We start from the raw sequence: 23,615 nt of genomic DNA, 5'->3' as shown, positions 1-23,615 counted from the left end.
GTGCACATATTTATTTCAATACCTGTTTCAAATCTTTTGGGTATATACCTAGGAGTAAAATTGCTGGCTCATTTAGTAATTTTATGTTTAACTTTTGAGGAAGAAGATATGCAATTTTAAGCCAAATATTTAATCATAAAGACTATTTTTCTTAAATAAAAATATATAATAGCAAGAAAACACTTCCATTCATTTTTTTCATCTTTCTATTGCAACTGTTGGTTATTGAGCTGCTGTTACCTTTGGGTTGACTGATCAAAATTGAGGACTTGGACTCCAGAGCCCCTGCTTTTGATGGAGAACCTGCCTAGCAGAGAGCTTGAATAAAATATGAAAATGTTAGCTGTCAATACTAGAACGTATTAGCCAAATTGCCTGTTGTGCCTCCATCTTTGACTGTCTGTTATGTGACCTTATTGCTTTTAATAATCCCTCGGTCAGTCTAGTGAAGAGAACTATTAGCCAAGGTTGATTATCATCACTGAAATGGGAGTCAATGAAAGAAAGTGAGTCATGCACTAAAGTGATTTTATGATGCTTATGAGGGAAGGGTAAATCAAATGTACAAATCTAAACTACAGGGAACATTTGAGTGGCTGAATCATACGTCTAAGTGGAATATATTTTATAGCATATCCTTAACATAATTGTCCCACTGCTTTGGTCAGAGTGTTCTCTTCCTGAAGGCCCGGCAGTGACCTCTCCAAACACATCGAAGGAAACCCAGGGCACTTCAAATGGAGGCCACCCATGTTGGGAAAAAAGACAACAGGAAGGGAAGAGAGAGCAGTAAAGTCACATTTCTACTTGAGTTTCATCAAGAGCTAGCTCACATCCTGCAGTTGGTGATTTTCCCTACAATTCATCCATGTTAACAAACTTGAGCACAGCAGCTTCAGGAAAGTAGCATGCAGAGTTCTTGGGAATGAAGTGACCAAAGAGAAAAGACTGTGCTTCTCCTGCCCCATTGCCACCAACCTGTGTTTATCCTGGATGGGTTTTCACTGTTGAATCCTAGATGTCCTTATGCCTTCCTCACTTATTTGTTTATTCATTGATTGAATTAATGATATGATCTGTAACTCTGCCCAGGTACTATTTCTAATGTTATGTGGAATATAGACATGAATCAGAATGAACTCTGTTCTCAAGAAGATTGCAGGATTGGAGGAGAGATTAGGCGTGGAGGATGCCTACAACCTTACCATGCTGAAGGAGGTATAAGGTAGGGGTCAGAGTACAGACTGTGAGTCTAGACTGCCTCGGCTGGAAACCTGCTCCACCTTGGCAGATTTACTTACTATCTGTATCTTAGGTCCTCATCTATAAAATGGGGAGCATAATAATAGCTACCACATAGGACTGTTTTGAGGAAAGCCCTGGGATTAGTGTTGGTGCTAGGTAAGTGCTACACAGGAGTTTCCTAAACAAATAAGAGACAAAGATCCTAACTGAGAAATAACCGAAGTGCTCTGGGAGTTCAGAGACAGATGTGTGTACTGGGAGCCTCGAAGTCTCGTGGCAGAGACGACTCTGAGGTAGTCTTTGAAAGCTCAGCTGAGCTCTCTGTAGCATGGTCTTTTCGGAACATCTGAATCAGTGCTCAAGCAGTAGATAAGCAGGACTTCGCCCAGATTCCTCTCTGCATAGCTATTAGAGTTTGATATACAACCGACTCCTAAAACATGCTTTCTCTTAGCATTTGTTTCAGAGTGGGGGAGGGGCAGAGGGAGAGGGAAAGAGAATCTCAAGCAGACTCCCTGCTGAGCGCAGAGCCTGATGCAGTGCTCGATCTCATGACCCTAAGATCATGACCTGAGCGGAAACCAAGAGTTGGAGGCTTAACCGACTAAGTGAAATAAGTCAGTCATTGAAAGACAATTATCATATGGTTTCACTCATATGTGGAATATAAGAAATGGTGCAGAGGATCATAAGGGAAGGGAGGGAAAACTGAATGGGAGGAAATCAGAGAGGGAGACAAACCATGAGAGACTCTTAAGTATGGGAAAGAAACTGAGGGTTGCTGGAGGGGATGTGGGTGGAGGGATGGGGTAACTGGGTGATGGGCATTAAGGAGGGCACGTGATGTGATGAGCACTGGGTGTTACACGCAACTGATGAATTGTTGAACACTATATCTGAAACTAATGATGTACTTTCTGTTGGCTAATTTAATTTAAATTAAAAAATGCTTTCTGAGGACACTGAGAAAAAGAATTATTTCTTACATAAGGGTTAGTTACTTGTCCTTCAAATAATCAAGCCACTATTTGCTTTACTTTGAGCAAGTCACTTGACCTCTCTGAGATTTGGTTTATCCATTTGGAGTAGAAAAGATCTAGACTCAGTAAGTGTTATGACTTTTTAAAAACTAACTCTAAACTATTGTGATTATTAGGAGTATTGTTATGAGTTTTTGACTTGTAAACATCATTCACAGTATTTATAAAGAGTTGACTGCAAGTCATATAGGACTTGGGCCTGAGTTTTAGCAATGGATTTCTCTTTGAAGTTTTATGTTATAGAGTCTTTTTTCTTTTTTTTTTTAAAGATTTTATTTATTTATTTGACAGAGATATAGCGAGAGAGGGAACACAAGCAGGGGGAGTAGGAGAGGGAGAAGCAGGCTCCCCGCTGAGCAGGGGAGCATGACCTGAGCCAAAGGCAGACGCTTAACGACTGAGCCACCCAGGCGCCCCTATGTTATAGAGTCTTGAAAGGAGCTTTTCAAAACCATAAGACTGCCAAAAATTCTATTTGACCGACAGTGTTTATAGTATCTATGCCCATATTTACAAATTCCATCCTTATCCACCCACCCACCCTTTTGCCTATCTGCTTTTTCCCATTTTGCTAGTTACGGAAAAACAGCTAGCTTACTACTGCAGAAAAGCCACAGTTCTTCCTACAAATACCCAAATCTCTAAAGGGATTAGACTTTTTTTCGCTGTACTTTGATCTTCCATACTTCTTATGGATCCATATGCTATACGGCTCAAGGAAAATAATAGAACTTTTGTTGGTTTTCATAGGCTTAGAAACCATCATTGCATGTTGGAGCATCAGTGTGTCCTTTAGTCAGGATACAAGACACATGTTGTAGTTAACAGAATCCACTGGACCTAGGTTAAGAGAAAATGACTTAATTCAAGGAATGAGAAGAGCAGAAGTAGATTCTAGATTGAGTTTTCAGGCACCACCACTGAATTGGCCTCCCAAGGTAGTTTCTGCCTTTAAGAGAGTAAGGAAGCTAGGACACAACAAACAAACAAACAAACAAACATCCTGAAACTATAACCGCCAGCTCAAGGAATACTCCGCTCTGCTGTAATGGGCATTGTCAAAATGGATGCTGCCCTCTCCCTCTCCCTGCCTCTCAACACCTACAGAGGGACCAGACATTGGGACCTGTACTTATTTGCCAGGGCTGCTCTAACAAAGTACCAAGAACTGGGTGGCTTACACAAGGGAAATTTATTGTCTCACAGTTCTGGGGGCTAGAAGTCTGAGAGCAAGGTGTTGGCAGGGTTGGTTCCGTCTGAGTGTTGGGAAGGAGAATCTGTTTCATGTCTCTCTCCTAACTTCTGTGGTTCATCAGCAATCTTTGGCTTCCTTGGCTTGTAGATGCAGTCCTCTGATCTCTACTTTCATGTTTACAGGTCTTCTCCCTGTATGTGCATCTATCTCTGTGCCAAATTTTCCCCTTATAATCATTTGGATTGGACTCACCTTAATGACCTCATCTGAACTTGATGATCTGCAAAGATCCTATCTCCAAATAAAGTCATACACAGGTACTGGGGGTTAGGATTTCAACATTTGGGGGGACACAATTCGGCCCATAACAAGACCTCTGTAACAGTTGCTGTAGAAAAGACCCCAAACCCAAATGCCACCACTGCAAGGATGCTCCTAGAAATAGCAGAGGTGGTGAATGGCCTCAATGTGGTGAGGCTCACCTCTGCCTTCCAACTCTTGCATGGTTAGGTCTGATCGGTGGAAGCTAGGCTTTGGAAGGAACTAGAGCTATAAAAAAAAATCTGGAAAATGACAAGTGTCTTCAGCTTTTTGGTTTCTGGGATGTTAGGGGTGGTGGAAAGGAGATGGATAGGCTAAAATGGGGCTGAATGAGTCAATCTGTATTATCTTCCAGTCAGTGAAATGGAGACTGTGAGAGATGTTATGAAGACTGATGGAATCACGAGCGATGGAGTTAAACAACAGAATCATTAGTTGGTAGTGAATTACTACTTTCTGTCCCAGGACGGGATTTATGAAACTTCCTTTTCAACTACCGTGAGCAATTTATTTGTGGACTAGGAATTGTAGGTATTTAAAAGGGCAAGTGGTTTATTCTCTTCTTTCTAGCAAGATTATATTTAGACCCAATATCTTTGAAATCTTTCAGAGCCTGGGGGGAATCTCATATTAAAGTATAAAGGGAGGAAAAAGGAATAAAGGAAAACCTGACATATGCTGGGCTGGTTCATTGTGTCTACCCGCCTGGTCTTCTCAGTGACAAATCTTAGGAACATCTTCATGCTTCCCTTTTTCTCACTTTCTAGCCCATTTTTTTTCATCGCTAAATCCTAGAAATTTTGCCCTAAAATGAATCTCAAATTTGGCCACCCTGCTTCATCCCATGGCCACTGTCTGAATTTAGTCCCTTGCCACCTCTGGATGGTGTTTGTAATCACCTGGCATTCCCCACTCTGGATTCTCTCCCATTCTTTCTTTCATACTGTTGCCAGAGTTCTTCCTACAGATTGGATTTGGCTATGTCCTACCCACTTCCTATGCCGCTGCTATCCTAATTGTTGTTATTAACCATTGTAGAAGCAAACACTTGTTCTTTTGATTTTATAATTTTCTTGAACTTTTCCCTCAGCTCCTGTTATATTTTTAACTGTTTGTTGGATATCCTTTTGTATCTTGAGTGCTGAAGTGACCTGCTTCAAATTGAATTGTCATCTACTAATCTCCTCTCTGAAGATCAGGAAGGCAGCATGGTCAAGCCCTGCTGGAGGTCTGCTTCTGGATTGCAGACTGCGGGCTTCTTGCTCTGTCCTTACATGGTGGAAGGGGCTAGGGAGTTCTGTGGAGTCTCTTTGGTAAGACCCACAATCCCATTCATGAGGCTCTATCCTCATGACCTAATCACCTCCCAAAGGCCCCACCTCCTAATACCATCACACTGGACATAGGATGTCAACATGTGACTCTTGGGGGGGTGGCTACAAACATTCCGACCATAGTAATGGCACTATCAACCTGTCCCAATGACAGGAGTCTTCAGGAGACCACAGGAGAACTCCACTTCACCTTGGGCTGGCATCTTGTGGTCCACAGCTCTTCTACGCTCTGTATTCTTGTGTGAATCTCAGTATAACTTGGCCAAGTACACATTCCCTTATGCTATCCAGTCTAAATCTTCACATTTCCTGTCTTCCAAAGCCCACACCATCCTTCCCTCTTCCAGGCTTCATTGAGAGCATTATTCTTTCAGTCTAGACCAGCCTCTTTGCATTCTGCAGGTTTCACTTTAGAATAACAGATGACATTGGCCTCGTGTTGATTCTAAAAAGATACAGGCAGCAGATGTAGAGCCTTCAACTTCAATCTTACTTAGCCCTAAAGACCAAGAGGAGGATTCAAAATCTGCTTGTGTGTGTGTCCATGAGTATGCACATAACCTTGAGAGAGCTTGAAAAACAAGCCGAATTGCTACAAATTGCCCCTGGTTCAGTTTTTAGGTTTGTTTGGATGAGCCTCTATGTAATCATTCATAACTAAAATATATAAATTATATTTTATTTCCTGATCACATAGCATGCAGTAAAATAAGGAAAAATAATTACAGGCTAGTACTTCTTTTCTTTACTTGAAAGGCTTTGTTTTAGGTCTATTCAAGGACTGAGTCCTAGAAAGGGCTTTATTCTGATCGGCTCACAGACAGCATAGCTTTAAAAAGAAAAAGCTGAATTAAATTCTCCTGTTACTGAAATTTCTCCCTTTTTTTTTTTTTTTTTGTTTACTCGTGGCAGTGTCCAAACCATTCTTAAATTATAAGGCATATGATAGGAACTTAAAACCTTCCTTGCAATTCTAGTTCATTTTATTTCTATGGTTATCAGTTAAGATGAAAAGGCTTTACAGACTCTTCTAGGATAACACCTCATCAGCCTGAGGAATAATACTAATTTTTATCTACCTAAAGTTAGAGGGAAGAATGTAATTGATGGCCCAAAGTGCATTTGAGGCCATGGTTTAGAGGGTTTTTATCACGCTTACCCATCTCTACTTGCTGACATTCTACTTTTTCAGCCTCTTTCAAATGTCTCATTCATCATAAGGGCTTTCCTGGTCCCAACAAGCCAACCGGTGGGTTTCTTTCTCCTCCTCCCCTTTTTAGGTCTTTCTTCCTACTTTTATCATACGTTCATGTTTTAGTCTGTACTGTAGTTACTGGGCGCACACAGGGCGTAGAAAGGAAAGCATAGACTGAAGGTTGGCAGGTGGGAGCTCAATTGGGATCATGTCACTTGGATTGTATGGCTTAGATATATTGCCTCCTCCACTAAACCTTAGTCTCCGCATCTTTAAAGTGGGGATAATAGTACCTGTTTTGCAGGGCTGCCGTGAGAATGAAAAAGAATATTGTGTGTCTAGCACGTGGAGTCCCTCCAGAGGTGCACCTGTTATCAGTGGTGGTAGGAGTCACGGCTTTACCTGCTTCATTTCTTATAGGGCACACAACTCTGTCCTCTGTTTCCCTGAAGGTTTCACAGAGGCTGGAAGCACCCTGAACACGGGTGCTGGAGAAACTTTTGTTGAATTGGAAGAAATTGGTCTTTCCTCCCAAACAAACATTATTCCACATCTTCTATAGCTTCTTTTTTTTTTTTAACTACACATTTATTTGTGTTATGGCTGTGTATAGCGAGCGGCATCACTAATTATATCGTGAAATTTGAATATTTGGGATTATGAAATTAGATTACTGTAAGATACTTAAAAGTAAATTGTATCTGTAGATGGTTAGAAGCAGAATATGAGTGGTATGTATGCATAAGTGTGGGCATTTCTGTGGGTGTGTACCCAGAATTGGAAGTTTGCTGTCACTCAGTCTTCACGGCCTGTGTGGGCAGCCCCCGGTCTCTGAAAACAGCCATACAGAGAAGTCTTGCAAGCAAACTGTGCAAACACTTGTCAGTTTTCATCCTTTATGAAGACGAAATCTCATCTACAAAAAATATGGGTTTCCCTGATTGTGTTTTCCCCGCGGATCTTTTGGTCAAATTTCTGTATTGGGGGAAAACACACAGTTGCCACTATAGATTGAAATAAAATATATTATTTGCCCTTTGTAAATGGAAGGTCATGAATTCCAAACATTTCTCATCCATACACTTACTTTCCTTGGTGGGGGAGGGTTCTGCACGGTCCCGCACGCTTTGCTGCTGTGCATATCACAGCACCAACATCAGCCTCCTTCCCACCCAGCATATCACAGCACCAACATCAGCCTCCTTCCCACCCAGCCTGCCTGAGCCTCCCGCAGTAACATCATTGCTCCACTGGCTGCCCTTTCCTGCCACAAATGTGTCAACAGAGAATACATACCAGCAGCAAAGACTTTTAGGAGGATACTGAATACTATAGTTAGGAATTCTAATTTACATTGAATCTTTCAAAAGCAGAACAAGTAGCAATAAAAACAAAGACAATGGGTCAAGGTTCTGAGGCCCAGAGTGCCAAAGGGCAACAATCAGAGAGTCTAGAAATGAGGGAACCAAACTTCTGAGTAAAATCTAGGTTTCTGGAAGAGGTCTGGTAATTACGAACACATCTTGGGAAAGGGGAAAAGGCTGGAAACCTGTATTTGGTCCTCCGCTGTTGATTCGTTCGTTCGTTCATTCATTCATTCATTCATTTAAAAAGTCTTCCTCTTTCTCTGCTAGGAATGTGCCATATTCTCTAACAAAGGCCACAGATGATCATAAAAGGCTCATCATGTGACAAAGACCTATTCCAACTCTCACAAGCTTCCTCCTTACATTTCACCATCAGATCCACATGCTGGTTCTTTCCCTAACCCTCTATTTTAGGAGGACACTATCTGATTTTGGCAATCCTCCATAGCAGGTGGGACCTGTAGCTCTCAGCACCGGTACCCTTTTATACATATGTATGCAGTTATGTTTCATATAATCAAAGAATTTTAAGACCGAAGGTCATGAGATTTTCACCACACAAGAACTTTTGAAATTTCTCAAAGCAACCTCAGCAGGTCCTCTCTAGATTCTTTTCCATAACCTAAGTGCTTCTTTTCATTGATTCTTACTAACATTTAAGCCTATAGTTTTAGCATTTCAAGATCTTGTTAAATCTGGCCTGCCCCTTGACATGTAGGCTATTCTTCTCAGTTTAAATCACATGCATATTGGCTCAATCAGTATTTATAGTTCTCTTTGAATTATCCAATTTATTACGAATCAACTAATTGTGCTATAATGTAGCTGGTTCTGTGAAGATATGGAAAAAGTGGCCAAATTCCTTTAAAAATTTATGCCACATTTATAGCATTTCTAAACTGATACTGAGCCACCCAGGCGCCCCTGGCCATGACATACTCTTGGTCAACTCGTGGGAGATCTCTTTGGTTGGTACTTCCTTTTCTAAGTTCTACACATCACCTGTTTAATCAACCTACCTTTCTAGAACTTTGTTGAAGATTGATGTCAAAATCATTCATCTGTAATTCCTCGAAGCTGCCTTTTTAAAAAGTTGGGACCTTTGTCCATCTCTAGGATTCCAACATTTCTTTTATTTCTATAAATGCAGAAATTACTAAAATTGGCCTTTCAATCAAAATGTGGATCCTCTCAGAAGCTTGAGGTAGTTCTTCTGAGCCTGGGAACTTGATTTTGGATAAATATGGCAGATTTTAAAATGCATTCATTATTTCCTCCACTATTTTGATTCCAAGTCCTTGCTATGTTTGTTCTACACTTTCCAGTTTGAAAATACTCTCTAAGGCAGAAACGAAATAGGAGAGACATATTTAACCATTTCTTGTCTGTTAATTTTATACCATCTGCCAAACAATGGGCCCATCTCTTTTGTTTTTAAAAAAAGCTTTTGCTTGCCCTTGGCAATTTGCACAAAAGCTTCTGGCCTTTAGACTTTTATCTCAAACTGTGCTCTTTTTTCTCCCCACCCTACCTTCCTTACAGGCACTTTTTTCTTCTATATTAGGTACTGGTACTTTTAATACTAAACTCTTCGGGAAGCTTTTTGCGAGGGGCCTGAGTGTTTGCACAGTTCCATCACTAGCAATTCTTGTGCCTTTGGCTGACTTGCTTGATCTCTCAGAAATTTAGTTTCCTCATCTGTAAAATGGGGAAGGAATGCGTTACTTACAAAGTAGTTGTGAAGGTCAAATAGAATGGTAACTGCAAAAGCTTTTGGTAAGCTTAAAGCACTGTCAAAAATGTAAAGCCTTGTAATCTGGGGAGCTGAATAGTACTTTATAGAAGCAATTGAACATGGCCTATTAATACTGGAAAGGAGCTGGGGTTCATCTAGTCCAATCCTCTCCATTAATAGATAAGCCAATACTGATTTGGTGAAGGAACTTGCCAAAGCTCCCAGTCAGAGGCAGCATGGGAGAGAGCTTAACACACTGTGGAAGATGACTTGTTATCTCAACCGTAGCTGTGCTGTACAAATCTAAGACCTTGGTTCTAGTCCTGGCTGTGCCACTAAATAATTATGACTTCCTTAGAGCAGAGCTTGGAATTATCCTACCTCATCCACCACTGCCCATTGCAGACATAGCCATTCACTGTGACTTCCTCCTGTTACCTCACGTTCCTTCTTAACGAAGTGTCACAGGTAGCATGACCAACCTTCCTGACACAGCTTTACCTGCTTTTAGGTTCTTCTTTTATATTCTGTTGAGGCTCATTTGTTGTTCTATGGTCCGAAGCTTTTGTTGTTGTCATTGGTTTGCTGTCTGCCATGAAGTGGCAGACTAGTTCAAAAGCCTTCAGTGACATTAATAAACAAAGCATGGGAAATGTAAGCCGTAAGGGAAGGCTGGTATAACTTATTTTGGACAAAAGTCAAATTCACAAATATTTATTTAGTGCCGACTAGATAGGAGGTCTGACAGCTTCTGTAAGCGGTACGCAAAGCACTATAATAAGGATCTAAGCTCAAGGAATTTCAAATATTCTAAGGGATATCTTATAAATCCATTGTATAAATTAGGCTGCTTTTCCCTATGACTCATAATAAAAGCTGCAACTTTTGGAGTGTCTACACATTGTGGACTTGATGATATATTTCATCTTATTTAGCATTACAAAGAAGTACTATTGTTCCCATTTTATGGTTGAGGAGACCAGGGCTCAGAGAGTTGAAGTTCCTTGCCCTAAGGCACATAGACCAAGGGACATAACCAAAATTTGAACTTACATTGGCCTGACTAAAGTTTGCTCTTTTTTTGAAAGTTACAACTTCCTGTTGTAAATTACATGTCTGACTACACCCGGTATTATGAAGTCTGAGATGATATGCTTGTTTCCCCCCAAATTTGATGCATCCAAATAATTAGGGATAGAAGCAAGAACACTTAATTTTAGAAAATCAGTTGATGGCCAGATGGAATTCTGCCAAGAACCGTTTATAGCCTGGAAGTTTCCAGTTCCCTACTCTGGGTCTTTCTGTCCTCAAAATATACAGATCCAACACTTGTTTGAAATTTACCTTTTAAGGTCCTGAAGAGCAATAGAATAACTCACTAATCCAGAATCCGTATATCTTTGTTGGAAATTTATATATACAACTTATTATATATATATACTTTTTCTTGGCATTCAACAGATATAATGGACTTCATGGGGAAGGCACTGAATTGGCCAGATTTTCTGAGCTGGGCACTCTTTATTCTGTCGTGCTTTAGCTATCCATTCTTTTTTGGAATAAAAGCTTCTTTCCTTAGGCCTTTTCCAAAAAATATTCAGATTGCAATGCTATTGTAATTCTTTTAATGGGAACAGGAGCAACAGCATGAGCATTCATCCCAAATCTTAGCCTTGAAGTTGTGCTGTCCTGACCTGTGTCCTAGAGATGAGACTCGGCTGGAAAACACTATAGAACATCCACTGTGTTCCTAGGGACCAATAATGAAAGAAGATGTTAGCCTGTGTGGGTGACTTGGGTTTAGTCCGAAAGATTTGTTTATTTACTTGTAGATAGTAGCACACCATAGATACTCTTTTACTGTTAGGAGAACTAGTGGATTTTTCTTCTTTAAAGAACTAATATCCGCTTGCTGTTTATAAAGATAAAATTATTTATGGAGCTGTTAAATCTAAACAGCTGTTATGTAGGATCTCCTCCAGGATCACTGCCGATTGAATAAAATATGTATTCACTCATATACCTCTGTTCAACCAAGTCAGGGGTTTTGGTTGAATACGTCAAATTGGGCAAGTGGTGATAAAACAAGATTGGGCATCTGTTAGCTTCATTCTGTTTGTGGTTCTTTCATAGGCAAACTATGAGAACTTGACCTTTGGGTCTATTTACCTGTCTGAAAAATAACAGTAATAGGTACTTTGGTACTACCTACTTATCTCCTTTTTTGGGGTACTGAGGATTTAAGAGTTAAGCTCCCTTAGTTATCCAAATGAATGGTTTGGCAAAAGCACCAACTATGATTAAGGACATGAGTAAAGTGACAGGCATTCTACCACCAGAATGTATTTCTGGAGTGAACTAATTTTACCTCTCGATTCTCTGTCATCAAATCCATACTAAGATATGGTTTAGTATTAAGTAATTTGCCTTTACTGTTCAGGCACTGAGGAGCTTTACTTAATTAGGATTTGGTTTGGACAAAGGGGTAAAGAGGTATTATCAATGATTACTCCTGACACTTTTAAATAGTTTTTAAGTTCTTAAAATGCACCTAATCCTGAATTTTAAGGAATAGAAAGAATTACAGGGTGAGGATAAATCAGAAAGGATTATAAAAATTGCAGCATATGGTGTTTTAACAAACCTCTTTACTCTCTCACTGGCTCTCAGGTTCACATTTGATCTTTTTACCAGAAAAAAATGTGCAAGTAAGATTTGTTTATCTTTTTCCTACTTGTCTATGGTTTGTTGGTGGAGGGGTAATCCTAGGACGTTTGCACTAAAGTAAAACACTGTGGGAGGTAAGGGGAGAGGACCGGGAAAGCGTGTAATATGTGTTCCTTTGCAACTTTTCCTGTGGAAGAATTTTGTACAGGGATATACGTTAATGAGAAGTGGTAATTGGTTCCTTGACTTTAGTCCTCTGTGACTTTGATTCAAGAAACATCAAACAAATGCGTAAGCATTGGTCTTGGTACTCAGGAAACACCGAAATGAGTAAGCCATGGCCACTGCCCTCAATGTTCCTTCTGTCTAAGGGAGGAGACAACGGAGTAAGCACTAAATAGAAGATGGCTTTAAGAGTCTGAAAAGAAGTAGGACAGATAATGTGCATGGGGATAATAGAGCAAGAAAAGATTACATGTGACCTGGGTGGTCAGGGAGAGATTTGGAGAAGACTTTGCACTTGGTTGGAGCTTTGGGCGGATTTGGGGAGAGAACATTTCATGTTGACATTGACAGAGAAATGGGGGCACAGGTGGACCTGTTTAGGAAGTGATGAGGAGACTGACAGGGCTAGAAGGGAGGGTTAGTGGGAGAGGAAGTCAGAATGGAAATTTGGGGTCATATTATGGAGGAAGATTAAGCTCTTCTCTGGCTACAAATTCTTTTTGGAGCAAAACCTCAGACGAAACTGCAGAGAATCTTCAGTTGCACTTGCCCTTTAGAGTAAGCAATTTTTGATGAACAGTCTTGTCAAACAACGTTCCTTTAACAAGATTCATTAAGGCCCCCATGTATTGCAAAGTCTGGGCCGTTTAAGAGCAGGTCATAGCTGAGAAGCAGCCACAGAAGTCACCTAGTACAACTTCCTATTAGTTTCTTCTTGCTGTTGCAACAAATTGCCACAAACTTAATGGCTTAAAACAACACCTGTGTATTCTCTTAGAGTTCTATAGGTTGGAAATCTGAAATCAGTGTCACTGGGCTAATGTCAAGGTGCCATAGGGTTCGTTCCCTCTGGGGATGTAAGAAGAGACCCGGTCTCTTTGCCTTTTCCAACTTCTAGTGGATGCCTCTATTCATGAGCTTATGGACACTTCCTCCATCTTCAGATGACCTCACTCCAACATGTGCTTCCTTTGTCACCTGGCCTTCTCCTCTGACTGACTCTTGGGTCCTTTTCATAAAGACAGTTGGGATTACCTCAGGTGTACCAAGATCATCAAGATAATCTCGCCATCACAAATTCATTAACCTAATCACATCTGTAAAGTCCCTTTTGCCATATAAGGTAACAGTCATCTGTTTCAGAGATTAGGGTGTGGACAATTGGAGGGACATCAAATCTCCACATTTTACAGGTAGGAGAGTTCAGGCCCAGCTTGGTCTAAGGACACACAAATAGCTAGTGACAGACTCCTGATTCTGCCTCCCAGTTTTCTTTGTACCTCACCATGATGCCAATCTTTCATACTTTCCATGAGGAATCAATCAGTGGTGCTTTCTGAAGGCAGAGAGCCCAGCCAGCTAAGACCAGGACTGACTGGAGTAGCATTTAGGAGTGGATGAGGCTCTTCCTCCTTGGTGTCACTGGGCAAGGACCAATTTGAGAGAAGAAGAAATGTTCTTTTTAGGACCAAAAAAGGCTGAGGAACTGCTCTCTCATTCAGTAGAGAAGAGACAAGGGAAGAGGAAAAGAGAAGTGTGCAAGAAAGGAGAAGAAAAGAGAGGGTAGAATGGAGAGAAGGAGATGTTGTAGTTGAAGTGGAGTTGAAAAGAAAAGAAGATAATCATGTATATCCCATAATGATGCCACTTTCTTCTCTCTATGTACATGCTTTCTGAAACTAAGTATCTCCTGCAACAGTTCTCTTCATTAATGCCTAGAGTCTAACTTCTATAATAACTACATTATCTGTTTCTTTATGCATTTGTTGCTCACAATTTATGTCCTTTACAGGTTCATCCTCCTCACTATTAGATTCCCCACCGAGTAGCAATAATTTCTATCTCTTTGTTATACTACAGGACACAAATAGCTGTGTTATAACAGTTTTAATCATTTTAATGATGATATACAGAGTGTATCACACTAATATCATTAGCATTTTTCTTTGAAAAAGTTCTGGAAAAACTCCAACCTAATTTTGTACTTTAACTGAAAGAAGAGCTTGAGGCTAATATAAAGGGCATATTGTTCTTAAAACTAATAAAGAAAGTGAAGATCACCAAGAAATAGCAAAGATGTATTGACATTAAGTTGGGAAAGCCATGCAAGAGATGAAATAAAACATTTGAGAGGAAAGAGAAAGTTTTAAAATTATTTTTAACTATAAACAGAATAGGGAAAGGAGAATATAAAATGTTTACATTATTACTGGAGGAGGCCTGATTGATGATACAAAAATAGAAGCTGAAAAAAAGTTTTCATCTTTACCCAAAAAGTGATCTATAAGAAAATTTAAACTAAATATTAATTAGAAGAGAGATAAATCAAGTTAAAAAATATGGAACCTTATCAACATATTTATTGAGAAATACTGTTTTTTGTTTTGTTTTGTTTTGTTTTGAGAGAGAGACTGCGAGAGAGAGTACGAGCTGGGACAAGGGCAGAGGAAGAGGAGAGAAAGAATCAGACAGGCTTCACTCTCAGCGCAAAGCCTGACTCAGGGCTCAATCTCAGGACCCTGAGAGCATGACCTGAGCCGAAGTCAAGAGTCAGATGCTTAATTGACTGTGCCACCCAGGCACCTCTTTGGTATTTTTAAAGCTAATGTTTCCATGTCTCATAATTTCCCAGCTTATCCAAGGTAGGCAAGTTTTATGCTATTGTTGTAATTTGTCCAATATCCGTTAACAGATTTCAATGCACAATGGATACTTAATAAACATGAGATAATAATTATTGATATTAATTAAGGCTATTGAAAATGTTTTGGTGTGCCCTTATCAAGAAACTGAGATATTTAACTTAGAGTATTTATTTTTACTCATCAACACAGAATATATCAAAATTGAAGTCAATGTAGGATAACCCAATTTTTACTTTGCGTGCTTTATTTCAGGAAAATGCCTGAAAAACCTACTCAAATGCTCTCCATCCCTGCCCATGCAAATCTCACCTGTTCTTTAAGGCCCAACTTGGTGACTACCTCCTCACAAGACCTTCCCTGATCCTCTAAGTTATTTCTGACTCTTCCAAGCTTCTACAACATTTTAGGTAATTCACATTATCTCATAATTACATATAGACTTTAATTAAAATTATTTCTGTTAAGTCTATACCATCTAATATATAATAATTCTTCAAAGGCTAAGACTATTCATCTTTTCATCCCTGGATGCCTAGCATAGTCATTATCTACAAGTGAACAATCGAGGTACAAACATGTATAGACAGATATAGTTAAGTATGAATACAGCAATGCAATGACTGTTCTGTAGTAGGAGCTCTGAATTACCTTTATGAAATCCTACTTGCTTCGCTTGTTGAGTAAATTCTTCTAGACATGGAGTGGATCTACAAATCTGTTATTTTTAACAGACTCCCCCAGTTATTCACATATAGCCAGCCTGGCGCTGGCACCAGCCACACTGGGGAGTCACTCATCAATAAGTCAATCAGATATCAAATTCATCTTATTGTGTGCCTGTGAGGAATGCTCACCATAAATATAGGTAATTAGCAGAGAACGGGTAAACTGCTTTGGAGGGAAGAGAATACATGATTCCAAAAGCAAGAAATGGAGTGTATCAATGAAGGGTGAGATGGTTTGGTAATTCAGATAAAGTTAATCTTCTGAGGAAAACCTGGGTCAGTTCTGCCTAGCAAGCCCAGCCTGATTCCTACCCAATGGTGAGTTAAATTAAGACCAACCACTAACTAGGCTCTAGAATACTCTTTCCTGTTCTCCATGAATAATCAGAATAATTGAGTCATCCTCCTTCCCTTCTGTCAAGACCTGTTGTAATAACTTTATCTATATGTCCACTCATTTACTTCTATAGTAAATATGAAGACTACCCTTGAAATTCTTTTTTTTAAAGATTTTATTTATTTATTTATTTATTTATTTATTTATTTATTTATCAGAGAGAGAGAGAGAAGGAGAGCACAAGCAGTGGAAGTGGCAGGCAGAGGGAGAAGCAGGAACCTGGGATCATGACCTGAGCCGAGGGCAGATGCTTAACCAACGGAGACACCCAGGCATCCCTACCCTTGAAATTTTAAGTACCAAATCTTCTCCCTAGTTTTTCATGTTGTCAGTAGTTCCTAGAAGGAAGTTTCATTAAAGATGAATCCCTCTTGGGGCACCTGGGTGGCTCAGTCATTTAAGCGTCCAACTCTTGATTTCAGCTCAGGTCATGATCTCAGAGTTCTGGAATTGAGCTCCAACGTCAGGCTCTGTGCTTAGCATGGTGTCTGCTTCTCCCTCTCCCTCTGATCCTCCCCCCTTGCTCTCTCTCTCAAATAAACAAATAAAATCTTAAAAAAAAAAAAAAGCTGAATCCTTCTCAGCAATATAATAATATTCCAGTAAAGAAAAAAACTGAAAGCCTCAAAGACAAAGAGATCAGAAGAAAAATCAGGAGATTAAAGATCTCAAACTTCCTGTGAGATCGAAGAGGACGAAGTGGTAAGTGACTCAAAAGAGAGGAGGAAGCTGTCAGCCATAGGGCCTTCAAAGTAAAGTACTAATGAAATGTGAGCCCATCCCCATCACAAGATCCCTAAGAGACCTGGAACTAGACACACCAGGTTTTGCTGAGGATGGGAATTTAAAACATAAAAATTGGTTGGAAGTCATGCTGTTGAATGACTGGACCCTTAGATTTCTTTCTGTACTACAGGTAGCCTGTGATTAAGGTCAGGGGATGAGGTTATTTCTTAGGCAGCATTGAATGTGGGTGGTTTCAGACATGGTGGCAAGATGATGGGTGAGACATGGGCTGATCATAGAGGCACTGAAAGAGTCTGCATATTGAATGATAGAAGCCTCCCTTTCTACTCTATAGTTATCTTCCAGGTATTTACTTCTCAGGCAGAAAACAGAGGACTCCTCCTTGAAAAAACTGAATGTCACCTGAGAAGAGATTGCCTCATCCTGATGTTTGGGGGTCTCACCCAAAATATGTGAGTCCTATCCTGATTGTTCTGAGTCTCATCAATTGATAAGCAATGTGCTTACACGCATAGAGCTTTTCAGTGCCTTGCTCTTAAATGTTCATCAGTGGCCAAGAAACATCAAGTTTTCCAGAAAAGCCTTTAACACAAAAAAGAGAGACCAAATATAAAAAGAAAGAAAGAAAGAAAAAAAACAGCCTTAGAAATTCAGATCATTTAGAGATCATTTCTATTTTCTGAATTCCTCTAATTGCTAGCCCTGTCTCAGTTCTAATAAATGGATTTTTGCCTTTTCTTCTTTTTTTTAATAACCAAATTCCCATCTTGTACCTCTCTGCGGGCCCCTGTCTTGTTCTGCCCAGGACTGTGTTTTGATACCTTACCCAGCACTCACTCCTTCCCAGCCCGGAGCTCTTCCTTGCTCTTACTCCTAGCCACACACAGGTCACTTCTCAGTGTGCTCAACTTCTGCCCCCAGAATCTCAGCCCTGTAGCTGTAGCCTTGCTCCCTGCCCACAGTCTTCTCTGACCTACCCACCTGCCCACTTGGCCTGTGAGAGCTTTGACTTTCTATTGTGTTACTCCACCCACTTGCTATGGTAACTCAAGTTTCACTGGCCCTGCTGTCGTCTGCTGGCTGCCATGCCTTCCCCTCTTGCCAATATCCAACCTTTAGGACACCAGCTAGTCTTATTCTATTGCCTACAGCTTTATCTGTGCCCTAACAACTTAACCCATGTAGATGGACTCTTTTCAATTCTTCAACTCTCTATGGCTGAGCCATCCTACTGAATCCTTAACTGAGTACTAAGTACCAAAATGGGTCGGGCACTTAAAAGTCATCTACTATCCTGTAGCCCAGGGAGTAGGTTGGTTCAAAGTTGTCTATCAAAAGAACATTGTACTTTGTGTTGAAGGAAGAAAGAACTTCTGCTATTCTTAATTCCCTTACTAGGAGCTAAAATCCTGATTGCCTGAGTTGTTCTGTGACTTAAGTGAGCAGAAGTTAAGAGCTGACTTTACTATCTGCCTCTATCAGTAAACCATGCTCTGCTACCCCAGTTTCCACAGCTGTGAGGTTCTGACCACGTGGGCCTGCATACCCAGTGCTGCCTTCTTCCAGCCCACCTGGATGGAAATAACGATGTTCCCAGAATTCCATAGTTGAATTGCTGTAGCTCTGAATACCCTCTAAACAAAGAACTTTCTTAGGAGGTGAATTTTTGAACTTTTTGAATGATTAAAATGAAGGTTGATGTATGAATATACACTCCCAAGAGACATCTTCAAGTAAGTCTTTAATTTTTTTTTTTTTTAGGTTCTCTGTAGGCAATAAAGAAGATAAAAAACATTATTAACTTTTTCATACTTATCTTTCAGAAGTAAGCATTCTACTTGGTGAGCCATTAAGTACCCAATAATAAGCGAAATGCTCTTAAGGTGTAAAATGAAATGAGGAAAGCTTCTAAATCCACCTACATTTTTTCATTTTTCTTTCTTCAAAAGTCTTATTTAAGTGTAACTTGTTTTCCCATAAAATCGACTTCATATTTTAGCTCCTGAATATTGCCTACTTAGTCAAATATTATAAATCCTTCAAAAAATGGTGAATCATTGTCTTTGGCAAGACACATTGTCATGATGCAAAACACATGATCATAAATGAGAATACTGATTTAAAAATCCATCAGTTTATTTTTAATCCACCAGTTTTGGTTACGGTTGTATTTCCCAAAGGCAAGCTGGTGCCCCTCATGGCATGGACGTGACTTTCAGAGGAACACAGTAACAAGGGTTAATAACCAAGTCCCTGATAGTTGGTCTCTTGACATCAACAAAATTACAAACACAGTGCATCGAGAGCAAGGAATCTTGTGATAGGACTTGGTAAAAAATAATCGTAAACACCAAGACTTTTTGTATATTTAAAAAAATTATTTTTTCATCTGTTATTTGTCAAATTTTTGTCTTGATGAAAATATTAAAATAAAAAGATTCTTACATCACAAAATACATACACCTGAAATGTTTGAGAAACATCTGGCTTCTCAAGCATATTCTTTAAAACTAAGAATCCCCAAGTAATACTGACCATAAAGCTGACATGAAAGAGAAGCAGCTGTTCTGTCCTGACTAGATCTACCCATGTCCTAACAAATCATCCTGTGAATTTGTACCACTCTGAGTGGTGCCTCTATCACTGGGCTCAGTGGGACAAAGCCACAGAATAGTGCAACACAGGCCTTCCTGAGGGTGCTCCCAGGCTAGTGGGCCAGACAGAGCTGAGAGTAGGGCAGTTATAAGACAAGACAGCATATGATTGAGAGCCTTCGTTGCACAAATCAAAGTTGCTAGGATTTGAATGAGGAGAGCTTCTTATCAGTAGGGGAATAACAAGTCCTAGAAGAGATGGCATTTGGAATGGAAGAATGAGTAGAATTGAGACAGAGTGGGTATTTAAGGGTCAGTCACACTCAAACTTTTACTGAGAATATGCTCTATACCAGGGGCTGAGGGCACAAAGATTAATATAATAATAATAATAGTAGTTTGTTATAGAAAACCACTTTCGTGGAAGACATGGATGCAAACTAATTGTTACTCTACAATGTATTAACTGGTGTCATAGAACTCTGGAAGCAAAAGGGGGGAAGAAATTAGTCCTGCCTGGGGAATTTAGAAAGCATTTATGAAGGAAATGAACTTTGATCTGGGCTTTGAATGATGAGTGGAACTTTACCAGATGGAAAAAGATGAGAAATATATTCCAGGCAGTGAGCACAACATATGACAAGACATGAAGACATGAAAGAGCATACTGTGTTTGGGAAGGGTGAGAACCTTCCATGCGGTTGGAGTGTGGGGGAGGGAAGTGAGGATGGAAATGGGGATTGACAGAGAAACTCTGTGGAAAGACACGCAGTGACTAATTTGTGAAAAGCCGTGTGTGCGATGCTATGGAATTCAGACTTCATCCTGTAAGAAAGTGTTTTAAGTAAAACAGTACAGTTTAGGTCTTTGTTTTCAGGAGTAGCACTTTGGTGGCAGGACAGAGGCAATGCGTGAGATATGGTGCACGGGAGGTAAAGAGAAGTCACCCTGAACAGAAGGACTTGCATGGGAATATGGTCTAGGTCGAGGAAGTTTGGAGTGAATCGTAGAGAGCCCCGGAGGCTAGATTGACAAGTTGGCACTGAGTTCTGTGACAGTCACCAATGTGGTATTTTAGGAAAATTGATCTGGAAAGGGTCTGTGGAATGGGTAATCACGAAAAGACTCTAGGCCCTAAGGCATAGGCCTACAGTGATACTCAGACAGGAGATGCAGTGTGTATTGCCGGTCATCCACCCACCATCTGTTCTGTCCCTGCTTCTTCCTTCCAAACTGAGTTCTGGTTTTGTTCCATCTATCCTTCTTCCCCCTCCCAACCACGATCATCAGAAGAGGAGACCCATGCCCTGCCGAGAGGATGCATCTGCTCTAGAATGTGTCCATATAGTCCATTTCTAGCCAAGGAGATGTGAAGAAAATCCTCTCGGGGTCTTCTAGGAAATGTCTTCCTTTTTTGAAAAAGGGAAACACAGAAAGAGACAATCTCTTCTGCTGAAAACTGTCTCCACGTGATACTTGGAACTGCCAAGCCATTACCCGGCTATGATAAAAGGGGCGAGTCTGTGGACAAAGCAAATGTTTAAGTGACCTGATTTCTTGATGTTGTTATTGAGCCACTGATTTAAACAAACCTGGAAGTGACTTCCCTTCCGACATCCTGAAGATGAGCCAGTATGGGAAAGAAGTTAATAAACCAGACTTTATACATTCATATTGAGAGTAGGGTGAAGATGGTTACAGATAAAGTGCAGGGTTGGTATGTCAAGAAATGAGACCAAAAGCCAAACACAGTTCTTTGTTTCTTGCTTTGGGCCTGGAGGAATTCTTGCATTATAAATGCTTGCTCCTTACTACATTTTCTATTGTTAATTATTCATGTCTTCATAAATATAATTAATGCAATTTATATCAATAACAATGATGACTAACACATAACCTAACAAACAAACAATTTCTTATTTGGGAAATTTTATTAATGCTTTCACAATATTAATGTTGGCGAAAGGGTTCTGCTGTTATTTCAAGTCACAGAAATGCGTCCCTGTGCACAATGGCAGCGAAGCACAGACCTGGGCTCAAATACCTGCTCCTCCACTAGGCAAGCACGTGGACCTGGCACGTGGCTTCATTACCACAAACCTCATTTTGATGAGATTTTAAACGAGTTTCATAAAACTTGCTCTGTAGGGTTTCTGCTTAGTTACAGTAATTACTACACGCATCCACATTTTCAGAGATGTATTGACCTTTGCTCTTGAAGTTCACAAAATTGTCAGTTACACATTATGGCTACCAATATTTGATTTCCAATGTAATCTTCCTTCTACCAAGGTCACTGCTATCTTGAGAACCCTCGGGTTCCAGGTGGAGGAGTTGCAAATCTGTTGAGTTCAAGGACGCGGACAAGGCCATTCAGTTGTCTGACAGGGTCACTGCTTCAAAAGTGCAGACCTAGCCATCTTACTTTCTCTCCCTCTTATTGCAGAATGAGCTTTCTGAGCACCGGGCAATTCATTTTTTTCAGGTTCTGCAGCCAGCCTGTGGACAGGCTGGGACAGAGAAGTGTAATTAGACCCACGGAAGACTTGAGCCTACAACAAGGGTTCCAGTTCATTCAGCCTGCCAGAGAGTCCACTATTGGGATAATGAAATGTCTGCGACTCATATTAGATATATATTTTTATTTCCACTTGCCATCGTTCCTTATTGCATAGCTCCCCCAAGAAGCGCACTAGAAGGAGCTGATCAGGCCAACATAGGATTTGGGCATTCCTTGCTGTGATATTAACTAGTCTCATATTAAGGTTCCCCCAAATCTTAATTAACATTCATGCATTCTAACATTCAACAAATATTTATCAAGTACCTACTCTGTGCCAAGCCCTGATATATGCTATAACAAATCTTTTCAGTTTTGTTTAAATAGAGGCTTTTATTTTAAGAGAGGTACATCAGTGATGCTCTCAGGATCCATTTAATCTGTCACCATTCAGAAGTTTTCACTTATTGGACCATCAACGAAGCTAAAACGAAGTTCTAGGTGTACAAATTTATGAAGGAAAAATCTCAGTAGTGAGTAGTAGACTGGGAAGAAGCACTGTGACCCTATCCATGCATAATGGCAGAGATTAAGAACTCTTAAATAAAAGGACCACACCTTGCTGACTCGGCTGGGCAGCTGTCTCTCCCACACACTGGTTTCCTTGACCAGGTACAAGAGCTCTGCTCTGCTTCTCATGAGCATGGCCCCAGTGACTGACAAGGTTCAGTGTATTTTGACTAGACACCAGTCTTGTCCCTGGATAATCTGAACACTTGGGCTCATTCCTTTTTAATTTAGTGACCATGGATTTCTAGTTAAGACATGTTCTGCTTTGCCTTTTATTGTCTGTGTGAGAGTAGCTTGATAATTATGGATGTCAGTTTCCATTTGACATTTGGGAACAAAAAATGTTTCCTCTTGTGAAACTCAACATTTTGCTTTATGGCAATAAATTCAATATGTAAACTCTAAAATACATCAGAAATATTTGGTCATTAAGCGAGTCACTTTTTTTTTTTTTTAATAACCACTCCCAACCGGGGACGTAGGGGTTAGAATAGATTATTTTCCTCTTCCTGGGAGTAGCCCAGTTAAAAAGAGAGAGAGAGAGAGAGAGAGAGATACAGTGAATACACTCATGTGTGGAAAAATTCAATATTTATCTCTCAACCCACACTCCGTACTTTCTGGGTGGACTTGGATTTGCTTGCCTTCCACTATTATATGCACACAGAGAGAGTTTGAGCTTGGGATGAGTAAAGTAGAGAAAGATAAGACTGAGATATTTGATTTATTTGAGTACATTCTTTTTCCACCTGTGCTCTTCTTCCTCATAAAAAAAAAAGCACCCATATATAAACATTGTAACCACGATATGAAAATAAATGTAATAAATGCGTATCTCAAAGTAAACCTCCCTTAGTATGGACATATTCTGAGCTAAGTGGGATTCTTTGCATTTTTTGGCCAGGGTTTCATACCGAGTATCGGTATTTTGGAACAGTTCTTGGAAAATTGTACAGAAGCAAATCTGCTCCAGTAATTTATAGAAAATTTGTATTTCTATAAAATTTTAACTTCTTACTCAGGTTTCCCAGGCCCTGTATGAGCAAGCTGTGGTCTCAGGGGCCTGGCTCACCCCCACCACTCCCTCTCCTGGCTTTCTCTGTAGGCACCCTG

This window comes from Mirounga angustirostris, unplaced genomic scaffold, assembly GCF_029215605.1.
Source record: "Mirounga angustirostris isolate CCGP_5_RB_7025 unplaced genomic scaffold, mMirAng1.0.hap1 SCAF_8, whole genome shotgun sequence".
In the NCBI taxonomy this organism is placed as follows: Eukaryota; Metazoa; Chordata; class Mammalia; order Carnivora; family Phocidae; genus Mirounga; species Mirounga angustirostris.
Note: the sequence above shows the minus strand (reverse complement) of the source record.